This window comes from Pan troglodytes, chromosome 12, assembly GCF_028858775.2.
Source record: "Pan troglodytes isolate AG18354 chromosome 12, NHGRI_mPanTro3-v2.0_pri, whole genome shotgun sequence".
Classification (NCBI taxonomy): domain Eukaryota; kingdom Metazoa; phylum Chordata; class Mammalia; order Primates; family Hominidae; genus Pan; species Pan troglodytes.
In genome coordinates, this window is record NC_072410.2 from 35,306,664 (window position 1) to 35,325,579 (window position 18,916).

Below are 18,916 nucleotides of genomic sequence, written 5' to 3' on the forward strand. Positions count from 1 at the left end.
ACTTGGGAGGCTAAGGTGGTAAGATCACTTGAACCTAAAAGTTTAAGGCTGTAGTGAGCCAAGAATTGCTTGAACCGGGAGGCAGAGGTTGCTGTGAGCCGAGAACACACCACTGCACTCCAGCCTGGGTGATAAAGCAAGACCCTATCTCTAGAAAGAATATTTAAAAATACATAAATAAAAGAATAGAAGGAAAAATGAAAAGAGCAAACAAAAGGCATTGGTTAATAAAGCTTATAAAAGTTATGTAGTATCTGCTTCAGCAGCACATACAGTAAAATTAGAATGATGCCAAGAATATTAGCATGGCCGTTGTGCAAGGATTTTTTTGTTTTGTTTTTTGAGACGTAGTTTCGCTCTTGTTGCCCAGACTGGAGTGCAATGGCGCCATCTCGGCTCACCGTAACCTCTGCCTCCCGGGTTCAAGCGATTCTCCTGCCTCAGCCTCTCGAGTAGCTGGGATTATAGGCATGCACCACCACGCCCGGCTAATTTTGTATTTTTAGTAGAGACGGGTTTCTCCATGTTGGTCAGGCTGGTCTCAAACTCCCAACCTCAGGTGATCTGCCTGCCTCAGCCTCCCAAAGTGCTGGGATTATAGGCGTGAGCTACTGCGCCCGGCCAAGGATATTTTTAAAATAAATTTTAAAAATTTAAAAGTTATACTCATAATGGTTATTAAGAGCATTATTTACAGTCAAACCCACCACATAAGGCAGAGGTTCAAAGGTAGTATTTCACTCTCCTGCTCAGACCCATCAAAATCTTCCTAAGGCCCCTTAAGATAGTTCAAACCCCGTGATAGACTCTTACCATGACTGGTTTTTGCCCATTTTCTCCAGCCCACCTTTCACCAAGCACCACCCCATCCCACACTCTGCTCTCCAGCCATTAAAACTTTTTCTGACATTTCCACTCAACTACACATTTGGGTATTGGAACATTTGGAAGAATTCACTTGTAAATCCACTTGGGTTTAGTGTATTCTTTGTGGAAAGATTCTCAAATAGTCATTCAATTTCTTTCTTTCTTTTTTTCTTTTTTTTTTTCTTTTTTTTTTTTTTGAGACGGAGTCTGGCTCTGTTGCCCAGGCTGGAGTGCAGTGGCGCAATCTGGCTCACTGCAAGCTCCGCCTCCCGGGTTCACGCCATTCTCCTGCCTCAGCCTCCCGAGTAGCTGGGATTACAGGCGCATGCCACCACGGCTGGCTAATTTTTTTGTATTTTTAGTAGAGACGGGGTTTCACCCTGTTAGCCAGGATGGTCTCCATCTCCTGACCTCGTGATCTGCCCACCTCGGTCTTCCAAAGTGCTGGAATTACAGGCTTGAGCCACTGCGCCCGGCCCGTCATTCAATTTCTTTAGTCGTTACAGTCTCCATGGTTTGTCTTTATTCTCAAGTATTTATTTATCTCTCTTTTTCAATCCCAACTAATGTGTAGCATCAAGTAAGTTTTTTTTTTAACTTGAGGTAAAATTCACATAATATAAAATTAACCATTTTAAAGTGTATGATTCAGTGGCATTTAGTATATTCATAATGTTGTACAACCACCACCTCTATCTAGTTCCAAAGTATTTTAATTACCCGCAAAGGAGATTTCATTCCCATTAGCAGTCACTATCTTCCCTTCTGCTCAGGCTCTGGTAAACCACTAATCTGCTGTCTGACTTTATGGGTTTGCCTATTCTGGATATTTCATATAAATGGAATCATGTAATATGTGACCTTTTGTGTCTGGCTTCCTTCATTTAGCATGTTTTAGAGGTTCATCTGCATTGTAGCATGTATAAGTTCTTCCTTTTTTTTTTTTCTTTTTTGAGACAGGGTCTCACTTTGTAGCCCAGGCTGGAGTGCAGTGGCGTGATCACAGCTCATTGCAGCCTCCATCTCCTGGGCTCAAGTGATCCTCCCACCTCAGCCTCCCAAGTAGCTGGGACCAGGAGCATGTGCCACCACACCCAGCTAATTATTATTATTATTTTTTTAGAAACAGGTTCTTCCTATGTTGCCCAGTCTGGTTGCAAACTCCTGGGCTCAAGTGATCCTTCCGCCTCAGCCTCCCAAAGTGTTAGGATTACAAGTGTGAACCACCATGCCTGGCCCTTCATTCCTTTTTAAAAATTGTGATAAAATATACAGAACATTGGCCGGGCATGGTGGCTCATGCCTGTCATCCCAACACTTTTGGACGCCAAGGTGGGTGGATTATCTGAGATCGTGAGTTTGAGGCCAGCCTGGTCAACATAGCGAAACCCCGTCAAAAAAAATTAGCTGGGCGTGGTGGCAGGCGCCTCTAGTCCCAGCTACTCGGGAGGCTGAGGCAGGAAAGTGGCGTAAACCCGGGAGGTGGAGATTGCAGTGAGCCGAGATCGTGCCACTGCACTGCAGCCTGGGCGACAGAGCGAGACTCCGTCTAAAAAAAACAAAACCAAAACCAAAACCAAACAAACAAAAACCTTCCTAGCAGCATTTGCGTGAACAAAATGGCAGCCCCCATATCTCAGGGGTTGTCTCTTTTATCAAGGGTTTTGGGCTGGTGATCTCCGCAGCCAGTTCTGGTGAGTCAGTCTGCAGCTATAGTTCCAGTAAGAACTAAAAAACGTTTCACACCTCCTATTTATCAACCTAAATACAAAACAGAAAAGGAGTTTATGAAACACGCCTGGAAAGCAGGACTGATTATTCCTCCAGAACGTCTGGATCATCCCATACATCTGGCCTGTACAGCTGGTATCTTTGATGCCTATGTTCCTCCTGAGGGTGATGCTCACATGCCATCTCTTTCAAAGGAAGGACTGAAACAGAGAACTGAAAAAATGAAGAAGAATGTGGCATCACAATTTTTAATCCAGAAGATAAAAGAGGGTGGCGACAATTTTGAAACAAAGGACTTTCCTGAAAAAGCTAAGGATATATTTACTGAAGTTCACCTTTGTCTAAACAACTCACACATGACTGACTGCATACCTTGCTAACTGAGCACTGTTTTCCAGACATGATCTGAGACATCAAATATAAGACCATCCGCTGGAGCTTCGTGGAATCTTTAGAGCCCCACCATGTGGTTCAAGTTCGCTGTTCAAGTTTGATGAACCAGGGCAACATATACATCTAGTCACCGTAGGCATGCACACCCAGCAGACTCTGGCCATCTGTGACTGGTTTGGCCGGTTGATGTATGGACAGGAAGATGTACCCAAGAATGTCCTGGAGTATGTTGTATTTGAAAAGCACCTGACAAACCCCTATGGAAGCTGGAGAATGCATGGCAAGATTGTTCCCCCATGGGCACCCGCTAAGCACCATCCTTAAGATGGTTATGATCCCTGGCCCTCAGCTGAAACCAGGGGAAGAATATGAAGAGGCACAAGGAGAGGCCCAGAAGCCTCAGCTAGCCTGATGGCAAGAATAACTTCTGGGGTGAAGCCTGGGTGATGAGGCTTCTGGAAGCTTTAAAGTCTTCCATCTCCATCATGCTATAGAAAGAAATACCTTTGTTCTCTCCCGCCCTGCTCGGGTCTTTTCAGCAGTCTCACCGTCAACAACCATGGCTGATGGCTGGCCCCAGGCAGGTGGCAGGTATAACACGGCCTTGGATCCTCTTCTTTTTTAAATTGTATATCTAGCTTCTGAGTCTAGATGAAAGGCAGTATGTTTCAGAGAATGTCGGATACCAGTTTTTCCCACAGCAGGGGCTGTGGGAGATAACCAGCAGTATTCTGTTTGTAATCACAGGGCAGGGATCAGAGTTTAAAATAAAACACTGTCAGAGTGTGTGGGGGCGAGGGGGGTGGGCAGAACAGAACATAAAATTCACAATTTAACTTTTTTTTTTTTTTTTTTTTTTGAGATGGAGTCTCACTCTGTCGCCCAGGCTGGAGTGCAGTGGCACCATCTCAGCTCACTGCAACCTCTGCCTCCTGGGTTCAAGCGATTCTCCTGCTTCAGCCTCCCAAGTAGCTGGGATGATAGATGTGCATCACCACGCCCAGCTAATTTTTGTATTTTTATTAGAGACGGGGTTTCACCATTTTGACCAGGCTGGTCTCGAACTCCTGACCTCAGGTGATCCGCCCTCCTCAGCCTTCCAAAGTGCTGGGATTACAGGTGTGAGCTACCACACCCGGCCCAATTTAATCACTTTTAAGTATACAATTAAGAGTACATTGTATACAATGTATACAATTAAGTATACATTGAGTACATCCACATTGTTGGGTAACCTTCACCACCATCTATTTCCAGAACTTTTTCATTATCCCAAACTGGAAGTCTGTACTCATTAAGCAGTAACTCCTCATTTCCCCCTTGATAACCACTATTCTACTTCCTGTCTCTATGAATTGGACTATTCTAGGTTTTCCATATAAGTGGAATCATACAATGTTTGTCCATTTGTGTCTGGCTTATTTCACTTTTAAGTTTCATCCCTGTTGTAGTATGTATCAAAATTTTCTTTCTTTGTAAGGCTGAATTATATTCCATTTTATGTATATACCACATTTGTTTATCCATTCATTTGTTGATGGACATTTAGGTTGTAACTACCTTTTGGCTATTGTAAATAATACTGCTATTGGCTGGGCACGGTGGCTCACACCTGTAATCCCAGCACTTTGGGAGGCCGAGGCAGGCGGATCACCAGAGGTCAGGAGTTCAAGACCAGCCTGGCCAACATGGTGAAACCCCATCTCTACTAAAAATACAAAAATTAGTCGGGGGTGGTGGCAGGCGCCTGTAATCTCAGCTACTCCAGAGTCTGAGGCAGGAGAATCGCTTGAACCCAGGAGGTGGAGGTTGCAGTGAGCCGAGATCGCCCCATTGCACTCCAGCCTGGGGGACAAGAGCGAGACTTCGTCTCAAAAAAAAAAATAATAATAATAATACTGCTATTAACCTGGGTATACGAATATCTGCTTGAGTTCCTATTTTCAATTATTTTGGGTATATACGCAAAGTGGAATTTCTGAGTTCTATGGTAATTCTACATAGTTTAACTTGTTTGTTTTTTAAAATTTATTTTGTATTTCAATAGGATTTTGGGGAACAGGTGGTGTTTGGTTACATGAATAAGTTCTTTAGTGGTGATTTCTGAGATTGTGGTGCACCCATCACCCAAGAAGTGTAGACTGTACCCAAATGTGTAGTGTTTTATCCTTCACCCCCACCCACCCTTTTCCCCAAGTCCCCAAAGTCCATTGTATCATTCTTATGCCTTTGCGTCTTCATAGCTTAGCTCTCAATTATGAGTGAGAACATACAATGGTTGGTTTTCCATTTCTGAGTTACTTCACTTAGAATAATAGTCTCCAATTCCATCCAATTTGCTGCGAATGCCATTATTTCATTCCCTTTTTATGGCTGAGTAGTATTCCATGGTAGATATATCTACCACATTTTCTTTATCCACACATTGATTTAACTTTCTGTGGAACCACTGGACTGTTTTCCACAGCTGCTGCACCATTTTAAATTCCTCCCAGCAGTGCCTAAGGGTTTCAATTTCTCCACATCCTAATCAACACTTGTTATTTTCTGTTTGTTTGTTTGTTTGTTTGTTTTGAGACGGATTTTTGCTCTTGTCGCCCAGGCTGGAGTGCAATGGCATGATCTCGGCTCACTGCAACCTCCGTCTCCCAGGTTCAAGAGATGATTCCCCTGCCTCAGCCTCCCGAGTAGCTGAGATTACAGGCACCTCCACCATGCCCAGCTTTTTTTTGTATTTTTAGTAGAGATGGGGTTTCACCATGTTGGCCAGGCTGGTCTCGAACTCCTGACCTCAGGAGATCCACCTGCCTTGGCCTCCCAAAGTGCTGGGATTACAGGCATGAGCCACTGTCCCTGGCCTCTTTGTTTGTTTTCAGTAATAGCCATCCTAATGTGTGTGAAGTGTGTGGTTTCAATGTGCATTTCCTTAATGATTAGTAACGTTAAACATCTTTAAGAATACAGAAAATTAGAACAAAACCTATTGACAAGGTTGATCTGATGGGCACGTATAGAAATGATTGGAGAATATAACATCTCTTGAGGGACATTAGAAAGCTTTATGAACTAGGGCCAGGCACAGTGGCTTAAGCCTGTAATCCCAGCACTTTGGGAGGCCGAGGTGGGTGGATCACGAGGTCAGGAGATCGAGACCATCCTGGCTTACACAGTGAAACCCCGTCTGTACTAAAAATGCAAAAAATTAGCCGGGTGTGGTGGCAGGTACCTGTAGTCCCAGCTACTCGGGAGGCTGAGGCAGGAGAATGGCGTGAACTCGGGAAGCAGAGGTTGCAGTGAGCTGAGATGGCACCACTGCACTCCAGCCTGGGCAACAGAGCAAGACTCCATCTCAAAAAAAAAAAAAAAAAAAAAAAAGAGAAAGCTTTATGAACTTGACTAGGCACTATGCCATAATATAAAACTAAACTTCGAAAATCTGGTCTAGACTTTATGTTCTTTGTCAATAAAGGTTTTCAGTAAGACATCATTAATAAATAACTAAAAAAATCACCTGGAACCTTAAAAACACACTTCTAATTATCTCATGGTGCAAGAAACAAATCTTTAAATTGAAAGAAATGTTGATTTCCAAAACTGTTGAATATTAGAAATCATTTATAATTTAATTTTAGCAAAAATATAAACTATCATGAGATGCAGCGAAAGCTCTAATCAGCTAAAGCTCTCCTGCTGAAGCAGGAGAATTGCTTGAGCCCGGGAGGTGGAGGTTGCAGTGAGCTGAGATTGCACTACGGCACTCCAGCCTGGGCGACAGTACGAGACTCTGTCTCAAAAAAAAAAAAAAAGAAAAAAGAAAAAAAATTTAGATCTTCAAATGCTTGTATTAGAAACTAAGAAAAATTGGCCAGGCACAGTGGCGAACACCTGTAATCCCAGTACTTTGGGAGGCCAAGGTGGGCGAATCACCTGAGGTCAGGAGTTTGAGACCAGCCTGGACAACATAGTGAAACCCTGTATCTACTAAAAATACAAAAAATTAGCTGGGCATGGTGACAGGTGCCTGTAATCCCAGCTACTCAGGAGAATTGCTTGAACCTGGGAGGTGAAGGTTGCAGTGAGCTGAGATTGCACCACTGCACTCCAGCCTGGGCAGTAAGAGCGAAACTCCTCAAAAAAAAAAAAAAAGAAAGAAACTAAGAAAAATGATAATTAATGTAATAAGCATCCTACTAAAAGTTAGGAAAAGAATACTATCTAACTTGCTGTGCATTGGTCTCTGAGTTTGTAATTTCAATTATTGGAATTTTCCTGTCTACCATTTCCATCTTTTTTTTTTAAGTTTACCTCTTTATTTCTGATGTTTTCCTATGTTATGCTCATCTTTGTGATTGCATCTTTTATTTCTTTAACCATCTCACACACAGCCTTTTTGTATTCTCTACCTGACATTTCCAACTCTTTATAGTTGGGGATCTAAATCTATTGTCTTGTTTCTATAAACTGCCTCACAGCGGCTTTCTTTCTTACATGTTGTGAGTTCTTTGTTTTTTAGTTTATTCCTGATTTTCATTTATGACAGTGCTATAGGCCTGCTTTGGGAACGTTTTTCAGATTGGAGTTGGCTTTGCTTCTGCAGGGGGTTGGGTACACCCCTACCCTTCTTGTTATTTCAAAAAATCAGTATACTATTTTAGCGCTGGGATAGTAAGGGCATTATTAAGAATGGAATGTTTGTGTTCTCCCAAATTCATATGTTGGAATCCTAACCCTCAAATTGATGATATTCAGAGTTGGAGCCCTTGAGAGGTGATTAGGTCATGAGCTTGAAGCCCTCATGAATAGGATTAATGCCCTCGTAAAAGGAAATCCCAGCGAGCTCTCATCCCTCTCTGCCATGTAAGAGCACAACTAGAAGTTGGCCATCAGCAACCCAGAAGAGGGTCCTCATCAGAACCTGACCATGCTGGCACCCTGATCTCAGACTTCCAGTTTCAGAACTGTGAGAAATAAATTTCTGTTGTTTATAAGCTACACAATCAATGGTACTATGTTATAGCAGCCTGAACAGACTGATGTAGACACCGTGCTATCCCTGCTGCCAGCTTGTTAGGTCTGACTTCCTGACTCTCCTACGGCTCTCCTCCTGCTCTCTGCCATTCTGGCCCTGATCTCCTGCCACCATGGCCTCACCTACCTACATGTATAGAGCTGGCTTCTGACACCCTAGGCCCCAGGGCCCAGATTTTCCAAGCCCCCTATTCCTCCCTCACCCAGGATTTAGCTTTTTAAATTATTTTGTTTGGTTAGTTAATTTTAGGGGGTTGTCTTTGGGGATCTCTAATAACTCCTATAAGATTGAGAGATTGATCAGCATTTTCTACCAAAGTGCATCATTTCTGGAGTCTTACTGTTTTGGAACAGAATTCCTTTTTTTTTTTGAGATGGAGTCTCACTCTGTCACCAGGCTGGAGTGCAATGGTGTGATCTCAGCTCACTGCAACCTCTACCTCCCAGGTTCAAGCAATTCTCCTGCCTCAGCCTCCCAAGCAGCTGGGACTACAGGTGCACACCACCACGCCCAGCTAATTTTTGTATTTTTAGTAGAGACGGGGTTTCACCATGTTGGCCAGGATGGTCTCCATCTCTTGACCTCATGATCCACCTGCCTCAGCCTCCCAAAGTGCTGGGATTACAGGTGTGAGCCACCACACCCAGCCTGGAACACAATTTCTTGGAGCTCCTACTCACTCATGATTGTTGAAGTAGAGAAGCTGGATTAGTCTTCTTCTTATCTACTATAATATCTGTTTACATCATTTTACTTTCAACCTTTCTAAGGTTTCTTGGTTTTATTTTTAGGTGTATTTCCTAATAACATATACTCTGACAAATTATGCCCCTTAACTGGAGGGCTTAATCTGTTTCCACATATTGTTACACATTTAGATTTATTTCTACCATATATTTTCCACCTTTTGTTTTTCTTACCTTTTCTGCATTGCGATTTTATTTATTTATTTATTTATTTATTTATTTATTTATTTATGAAATATGGTCTTGCCATGTTGCCCACCTGGCCTCAAAGCGATCCTCCCACCTTGGCCTCCTGAAGTGCTGGGATTACCAGCATGAGCCACCGTGGCTGGCCTAATTTGCATTTTTGACTTAAAGGCTAAAGTTGAGTTATTATCTTCAGGCTGGTCCTGAACAATTCAAATGTGTCTGGAAGCCTTAACTCTAATCACCAAGCTTCCAGCTTATATGCTATTATTTGTTGTCCACTGTTTTACCACTACTTACTTTTATTTTTATTATTATTATTTTTTGAGATGGAGTCTTGCTCTTTCATCCAGGCTGGAGTGCAGTGGCATGATCTCAGCTCACTGCAACCTCTGCCTCCCAGGTTCAAGTGATTCTCCTACCTCAGCCTCCCGAGTAGTTGGGATTACAGGCGTGCACCACCAAACCTGGCTAATTTTTGTATTTTTAATAGAGAAGGGGTTTCACCATGTTGGCCAAGCTGGTCTTGAACTCCTGACCTCAGGTGACCCACACACCTCAGCCTCCCAAAGTGCTGTGATTACAGGCGTGAGCCACCACACCCCACCTCTAGTATTGTTTTATAGTGGAAATGTTTGTTCAACAATTCCCCTCGTTTACCATTTTCTTTGCTGAAATTGCTCCTTGAATCTCAAGTCATCCTTTGACATCAAAATTTGGTTTCTTGAAATACACACTTTAGGAATTCCACTAGTGAAGTTTTATTGCTATAAACTCACTCAGTTTTTTCTTATCTAACAAAGGTCTTCATTGTTTCAATGTGAAGATAGCTTCACATTTAAGATATTTTCTACTGTCTTCGATATTCATTTGTTCCTGTTGGGAAGCTAGCTTCCAGTGCAATTCTTATTACTATATAGAGATTCTTTTTTTTCTTAGTTACTTTTTTTTTTTTCTAATCTCATGTCCATCTCTGATCCATTCTTAGTTACTTTTCAATAATCTTGCTGTCTTCAATGTTCTTCAGATTTATTAAGCTATGTCTCAGTATGGAGTTCTTTTTATATGTTATGCATGAGAGTTTTTATCTTTTCAATGTTTATCATCAATTTTGAAAAATTCTAGCAATCATCTTTTTTTTTTTTTTTTTTTTGAGACAGAGTCTCACTCTGTCACCTAGGCTGGAGTGCAATGGCACAATCTCGGCTCACTGCAACTTCTGCCTCCCAGGTTTAAGCGATTATTCTGCCTCAGCCTCCCGAGTAGCTGGAATTACAGGTGCCCACCACCATGCTTGGCTAATTTTTGTATTTTTGTAGAGACGGGGTTTCACCATGTTGGCCAGGCTGGGCTTGAACTCCTGACCTCAGGTGATCTGCCCGCCTCGGTTTCCCAAAGTGCTGGGATTACAGGCGTGAGCCACCGTGCCCGGCCGCAATCATCTTTTTGAATACCACCTCTCCTTCATTGTTTCTATTCTCTTTTCTAAGAGTTTGTTTTAATATATGGTAAAACTTATTCTATCATTTCTTTTTTTTTTTTTTGAGATGGCATCTCACTCTGTCGCCCAGGCTAGAGTGCAGTGGCACAATCTCGACTCACTGCAACCTCCACCTCCCTGGTTCAAGCAATTCCCCTGCCTCAGCCTCCTGAGTAGCTGGGATTACAGGCGCACACCACCAGGCTCGGCTAATTTTTTTGTATTTTTAGTAGAAACAGGGTTTTACCATGTTGGCCAGACTGGTCTTCAACTCCTGACCTCAGACAATCCACCCACCTTGGCCTCCCAAAGTGCTGAGTTTACAGGCATGAGCTACCGCACGCAGCCATCTATCATTTCTTTTACTTAACCTCTTTATTTTATTTTCCACCTTTTTTCTCCAAGTCACATTTTTCATAATTTCTTTATATTTATCTCCCTTTCATCAGTTTTCATTTTAATGTATATTCTCCTATTTAATTCTTCTATTGAGCCTTAAAAATCAACTGTAATTCTTGTTTATAGAAATATACTGTGTATTCATAGTAATTCTTATTTATAGAAATACATAAATAAGTGTATTCATACTAAGAGAACATTTATATATGAGTCTGTTTCTGAACTCTTCATTTTGTTCCATCAGTCTATTTGCTTATCCTTTGCCAACACCACAATTCTATCACAATTGCTTTAAAATAAGTTTTGATATCAGCAAAAGTGGTCTTCCTACTTTGTCTTTTTCCTTAAGATTGTCAGTTATTCTTGACCCTAAGCAATTATAAACACACACAGGCACACACACAGTTGAGATTTTGATTGTAATTGCATCAAATCTATAGATTATGTTGGGGGAAACCGACATCTTTATGAACTTGAGTGTTCAAATCTATGAAGGAGGTATGTCTTTGTATCTATTTAGATTTTAATTTTACTCAATAATGATTTTAGTTTTCTCTGTAATGCTCTGTTCTTCTTTTGTTAGATTTTTCTTAGGTATTTGGTGTTTTTCAATGCTATTGGAAATGATATTTTTAAAATTTGATTTTTGAATTGTATATTTCTAGTATCTAGGAATGCAATTATGTTTTCTAAAAAGATTTTGTATCCAGCAATTTTGCTAAGGCCACTTACTAATTCTTTTGTATTTCTGTCCCTAATAATATTCAAGTAATGAATATTTTATTTCATATTTATTTATTTTGAGATGGAGTCTGCCTTTATCTCCCAGGCTGGAGTGCATTGGTGCGATCTTAGCTCACTACAGCCTCTGCCTCCTGGGTTCAAGTGATTCTCCTGCCTCAGCCTCCCGAGTAGCTGGGATTACAGGCATGCGTCACCACTCCCGGTTAATTTTTTTGTATTTTTAGTAGAGACGGGGTTTCACCATGTTGGTCAGGCTGGTCCCAAACTCCTGACCTCAAATGATCCACCCGCCTTGGCCTCCCAAAGTGCTGGGATTTCAGGCGTGAGCCACTGTGCCTGGCCTTCCATTTAATATTTTTAAACCATGTGAACTCATGATAGAAATTTTCAAACATATGCAAAATTGGAATAGTATAACCTTCCATCTCTCCATCACCCAGCTTCAATAATTGTCAACTCATGGACATTCTAGTTTCCACTGATAGCCTCTATCCATATCCCCCTCACTTACCATTACATGTAAATTACAACATCTTATAATTGTACCTATAAATATTTCACTGTGTACATCTAATAGATAAGTACTTTATTAAAAGCCCCAAACCACATTACCATTATCACACCTAAAGAAACTCAGGCCTTTGACTATGAGTTTTCTGAGAAGACTCTCCCTGAACCTACCTAGAGCCAAGGCCAAGACAAACTCTTTTCCATGCTGTCTTCTTCCTATACAGATTTTTTTTTTTTTTCCTGTCTCACTGTTTCCCTATGGTGTAGCCCTTTGTGGAGGTCCAGCTTTAAAAGCGGGTCTCTGATCTTACTCCTGGCTCTTTGTCTGGTTCCCAGCAAGTGGTCTAAACTCTAGGCACCAGGGGTGAAATGGTGCCCTCAGGGCAGCTGAGGATTCAGAGCTGATGATTACCCAGCATTGCCTCTTCTCACAAGGATTTCCCTTTGTTGTTGTTTGACTTTCTTTTGTAAGCTCATCCAGGCACTGTAAAGGGTGAAGCTGTTCGCACTGGAGGATTTCAGTATATCTAGGTTACCTTCTTCCTGGAAATCCTGAACTCATACTTAATCATATAGTTTTAGAATTATCATTTAACGATCCCTTATCTAGAATTTTGAGCAGAAATAATGGGGTGTCACATGGAGAATTCCTCCATAAAACGATGTTAAACCTGAGACTCGAAGGATGCGTATAAGAGGGGGCTGGGTAAGGAGCAGGGGAGACACAGTGTTTTGAAAACTGGGAAGAGTATTTTAAACAGAGGCGGCAATCATATGAAGCCTTTGTGGTAGGAAGGGGAGGCACAAAGGAAGAAGGCTCAGTATGAACCAACCCAGAAAGACCTGCTCCATCCAGCCTATTAGGCTGGGTTGGAGCAATGAGATTCCCACTGCAGTTGAAATCTTTGGTGTGATTTCCGCAGGCAGCCTCTCTTATCTTTATAAAGGTTCCAGGATGTACAGAGGACCTTCCCCACTCTCTTCAACAGCAGGAGGTTATTCTCATTGTATCATTTAGGACACTGTGGATGGAAAACCTAAACTGCCCACAAGCTTGGGTCCACGCTTAATAGATGAGATTACCCTGTACATTTATTAAGACTTAAAGCAAATGGCTGGTCTGGGTGGCAAATACCACACCCTCAGACTCCTTTACTCAATGTCCCACCTTCCTTTTCTTGTGCTGTTTGGGAGGCATTTTCCTCAGCAGGTAACTGCATCCCCAAACTAACGCAGGAAGCTTGGGTGGCTTCCCCTTGGGGGGCAGCTGCCTGGGAAGGCAGCCAACTTGCCTTTTGGTCTTCTGAGGGAAAGCCAGGGTACAGGTTGGGGCTGGGGAGAGGGGGGCTCAGCCCTCTCATATGCCTGCCAATAGCCTTGCACACTTATGTTACCAGCATCACTTTATTAAAAATACAAGTAGAATGACTCCATTAAATATCATTTACTTGGTGGTTAGTAGACTTTAAAAGAACTCACTCAAATAATGCATGAACTGTATTTCTCTTTTTTTAGAGAATGCATTGGTTTCCCAGGGTTGCTGCAGCAAAGTACCACAAATTGGAGGACTTAAAACAGGAGAAAGTTCTTCTCACACAGTTTTGGAGGTTCGAAGTCCAGAATCAAGGTGTTGGCAGGGTTGGCTCCTTCAGAGGGCTCCCAGGGAGAATCTGTTCCATGGCCCTTTCCTAGCTACTGGTGTTGCTGGCAGCCCTTGGCATTCCTTGGCTTGTAGGTGCATCATTCCAATCTGTGCTTCCATCTACACATGGCTTCTCCTTGTGTGCATTTTTTTTTTTCTTTTCAGATGGGGTTTCGCTCTTGTTGCCCAGGCTGGAGTGCAATGGCACCATCTGGGCTCACTGCAACCTCTGCCTCCCAGGTTCCAGCGATTCTCCTACCTCAGCCTCCCAAGTAGCTGGGATTACAGGCATGTGCCACCATGCTCGGCTAATTTTGTATTTTTAGTAGGCACGGGGTTTCTCCATGTTGGTCAGGCTTGTCTCAAACTCCTGACCTCAGATGATCCGCCTGCCTCAGCCTCCCAGAGTGCTGGGATTATAGGCGTGAGCCAGTGAGTCACTGTGCCCGGCCCCTTGTGTGCTGCTTCTTTTGTTTTTGATATGGAGTCTCGCTCTGTTGCCCAGGCTGGAGTGCAGTGGCATGATCTCGGCTCACTGCAAGCTCCGCCTCCCGGGTTCACTCCAGTCTCCTGTCCCAGCCTCCTGAGTAGCTGGGACTACAGGCGCCCGCTACCATGCCCCGCTAATTTCTTTGTATTTTTTTTAGTAGAGACGGGGTTTCACCATGTTAGCCAGGATGGTCTTGATCTCCTGACCTCTTGATCCACCCGCCTCGGCCTCGCAAAGAGCTGGGAGCCACCACGCCCGGCCCCTTGTGTGCTTCTTATACAGACAACAGTCATATTGAATTAAGGACCCAGTGTAATTGAGTATGACCTCATTTTAGCTTAACTAATTACATCTGTAATGATTCTATTTCTAAATGAACTTACCATCTTTTCTTTTCTTTTCTTTTTTGAGATGGAGTCTGGCTCTGTCACCCAGGCTGGAGTGCAGTGGTGAGATCCTGGCTCACTGCAACTTCCACCTCCTGGGTTCAACTGATTCTCCTGCCTCAGCCTCCCAAGTAGCTGGGATTACAGGCGCCTGCCACCACACCTGGCTAACTTTTGTATTTTTAGTAGATACGGGGTTTCATCATGTTGGCCAGGCTGGTCTCGAACTCCTGACCTCAGGTGATCTGCCCGCCTCGGCCTCCCAAAGTGCTAGGATTATAGGCATGAGCCACTGTGCCTGGCTAAAGTTACCTTCTGAATGAAGTATTGGGGGTTAGGACTTCAACATATCTTTTTGGGGCATGCAACTCAACCCATAACAGAGAAAGACAATATATGTGAAATACAGTACTATGATCTCTGTGGTACAAAGTTCTCTCCTCAGCAATCTGGCAGAATGTCATCTGCTGGTTTTAACCTCTGGTATTCTAGGCTTCTGTGTCAGGATATAACAGCCTGACTCCTCAAAGAAGGCAAATACTTTCTCCTCATTTTCCTTACTCATGAACTCAGGCAGAGTCTGGGTTTGCCAGAGTCAGTGTCCATGGGTTTCCGTCATTTATGAGGCCTTTACCTACAGACGCAAGGCCTGGCTCATGAGAACTCTGGCAAGAAGATTTAAAGTCACAAGCAAGGGGTGAGAAATACTAGAATCTTTTTGGAACCGATTTTGGAGTGTGATGGGATCTTATTTTATAATTATTCCAAATGATTATCCAGTTCTCTCTCTATTCTTTTTAGGGAATAGATGCATAGCATGTTGATTTGAAAGTGCCTCCCCTTATGACACACTAAAGTTTTATGTATATTTGTGTCTTTCCATTTAGAGTTGTAAGCGTCCTTCAGAAAGTGCTGAAGTTTTAGCCTAGGCAGCAGAGTGGGACCCCATCTCTATAAAGATTTTTTTTTTTAATTGACAGGAGTGGTGGCATGCCCCTGTCGTTCTTGTTTACTCGGGAAGTTGAGGCAGGAGGATTGTTTGAGCCCAGGAGTTCAAGACTGCCATGAGCAATAATTGAGCTATCATGCCACTGCACTCCAGCCTGGGTGACAGAACAAGATGGCTAAAAAAATACAAAGTGCTGGGGCCAGGCGCGGTGGCTCATGCCTATAATCCCAGCACTTTGGGAAGCGGAGGCAGGCGGATCACGAGGTCAGGAGATCGAGACTATCCTGGCTAACAAGGTGAAACCCCGTCTCTACTAAAAAATATAAAAAATTAGCCGGGCGTGGTGGCGGGCGCCTGTAGTCCCAGCTACTCAGGAGGCTGAGGCAGGAGAATGTCATCTGAACCCATGAGGCGGAGATTGTAGTGAGCCGAGATTGCTCCACTGCACTCCAGCCTGGGTGACAGAGCGAGACTCCATCTCAAAAAAAAAAAAAAAAAAAAAAGCTGAAATTTTGTTCATCTACATTCTGCACCTTTATTTCTTGCTCTTTTGCTTGTTGTTGCTATTGTTACCAAAAGGAAAACCTTTTTGCTCATTACTTACTTCTAGAATAAAAAAAAATTCAAACTTGATTTTTTTCCGGTTATTTTGTAATCAGGTCTAATTAGCTCTAATACTTTTTTAGATGATTCTTTTTGTGTTCTCAGTGTAGATCTTCACATCATCTGAAAATAGTAATACCATTCTTCAATTATTGTCTGCACTTTCTTGCTTCAAGGTCTTTGATTCTGAAGTTATTGTCTGAATTTCTATCATTCCTGTCGTTCAAACGCCTACTCTTCATCAGGACCCAGTTCCTCTGTGAAACCTCGTTCAACGTCCCAGGAAGAGTTAATTTCCCTCTCCTTGAACTTCCAGAAAACTTGGTACATGCCTTTATTATAACCGTATCATACTGCATTGTAATTATCTGCTTATAAAACTGCTTTCCCCAAGAAAACTCAAAACAACACACGTTTCTTCTCTAGGCCATGAGTCAAGCTGGAGGTGTTCTCTGTGGAAGAGGGAGGAGTGATGCTCTCTTATTCATCCAGGTGTTCCCTGTTCAGCAGTTTGGTACCGACAGAGAAGAGAGAGGGCGGGGGTGCACTAGGAAATCAATGAGTAGACAAGGGAGCCCACCAGTAGGGGACATGCTGGAACCAGATCTAGGACCCTGGCTTTTCTGCCCCACTGTTATGCCTCTCTAGATGCTGAAATCCAGTTCGGGGACCTATCGTCTCTGGACTGCCTTTTAGCTCTTGTGGGACTTGATTAACTTGGAAAAGTGGCGCTACTCTGTGCCCTGTACCCTTCCCACGCCTCACTATGCCACAGCCGCAGGCCCAGCCAGGGTTTCACCCACGCGTCCCCGGGAAGAATCGCGCCACCTAGAGGTCCAACATGGAACTCCTCTTCCTGCAAGTTGGTTCGCGGCCTGAATTCCAATCCCCCAGCCGGCGCCGCCGTGGCGCAGGTCCATCTCCTCCCGCGCAGTGCTAGGTGTTTGAGGCGCGGTCCCCTGGCTAGAGGCTGCCCAGGCGTTATGGGGCCACACTTGCTGAGCTAGAAGCTGGGTCTGATCTTCCTCTGCTCCCCACTGAGAATTCCCAGGTGGGCCAGAACAAGTGGCAGGAAGAAGGCTCGCGGCTCGCGGTGATTCAGCCGGGTCGCCGCTCTGGGATCCTCCCTCTCACCAAGAAAGCCTCCGGGAAGCCCGGGGTTACCAGGCGCGGGAAACAAGGCGGCTTTATTTTGCATAATGCTTTCGGACAAACGGCCCGGGAAGGCGGCGGGGGAGGCGGCTGGCAGGCCTGGAATGCACACACCTGTACCTGAGAAGGCTCCTTTGAATTCCTTCTGCTCTGTGGTCTCCTGGGGGCTTCGCCGGCGGCAGTGGGTGGGAGTTTGGCAGCCTGTGCCCTCGGGAGGAGCACCCCACCCAGACCTCCAAGTGGGGCGGCCACCGGGGGAGGGGAGGGGTGGCGCCAGCCTGTTTATGAACTTCCCTCCCCTACTCCCTCTCCACCTGCAGTTCCCACCCCTCCTCCTCCCCAGACCCACTGGAAGCAAAGCTTTCGGGAAAGAAATAGTTCGATGACAGTTTCCTGAAGGGATTTCAGGTCGGGAACGGGGCGTCCAGCGCATGCGGCAGGGCCCTTTGTCCTGCCAGCCTGAGTCTGGCTTGTCCTTTTTCTTGCTTCCCAGTGCTTCACCTGACAGGTGAAACTGAAGCCCAGGAAAGTCGGCTTTCCAGCAGTGGGTGGCAGAGCAGCATTCGTATCTGTTTACCTTTTCTAGCCTGTTCTGTAAAATTATTTCATAGCTTAGCCTTGCTTGACATTATCAGGTTAGTACTGCGCACAAATCAATAGTTGGGAAACTCCACCTGAAAGGCACTCTAAGGTGGTCATCGGAAATATTGTATTCTTTGAACCTGGCCTAGTCCTCCAGAAGGCGGCCCCACCCCATCTGCAAGGAGAAGTCCATCAGGTGTCACTCAAGAGAGGAGGGAGGCGAGGACCTCCTTCCCTTCACCCTGGTCTCATCAGCCCCTGTACGTGCCTACCTTCAGCCAGAAGGTGGCCAAAGTAGGAGGGAAACACATCAATTACATAAAGTTGTTCAGGCTATCCTTCTAGCAGTTGCTTTCCTTTAAACCTGCAGAGATCCTTTCAAAAAGTTCAAGGACAAAGCGGGTTGTTGTTTTGAGATGGAGTCTCACTCTGTCGCCCAGGCTGGAGTGCAGTGGCGGGATCTCGGCTCACTGCCACCTCCGCCCCCCCGGGTTCAAGCGATTCTCCTGCCTCAGCCTCCCGAGTAGCTGGGATTACAAGGCGCCTGCCACCGCGCCCGGCTAATTTTTGTGGTTTTAGTAGAGGAGGGGTTCACCATGTTGGCCGAACTCCTGACCTCGTGATCCACCGGCCTTGGCCTCCCAAAGTGCTGGGATTACAGGCGTGAGTCACCGCGCCTGGCCCAAAGCGGGTTTTCTTCTGAGTCAGGGCAGGCAGAGGTGAGAGACAGTGCTCAGGGACCCAGAGCCTGTCACAGTTCAAGCAGAGCCCCAGGAGAAAGGGAACCAGAGGGGGTGGCGGCCCCTATGGCCCCAGGCCACCACCTCTCCTAGAATGGGGAGGTTGTATCTCACTTCCGGTGGATCCCTCTGCAGCTAGAACAGAAAGACTCAAGGCTGCATTCCGTTTCTTTCTTTCTTTTTTTTTTTTTTTTTTTTGAGACGGAGTCTTGCTCTGTTGCCTAGGCTGGAGTGCAGTGGCATGATCTTGGCTCACTGCAACCTCTGCCTCCGGGGTTCAAGCGATT

At 44.4% G+C, this 18,916-nt stretch overlaps 1 pseudogene; it reads left to right on the forward strand.

Annotated features, from left to right (window-relative positions):
- The first annotated feature begins 2,486 nt into the window (after positions 1-2,486).
- On the forward strand, positions 2,487-3,403 carry LOC736576 (large ribosomal subunit protein mL45-like; annotated as a pseudogene).
- Positions 3,404-18,916: the final 15,513 nt, after the last annotated feature.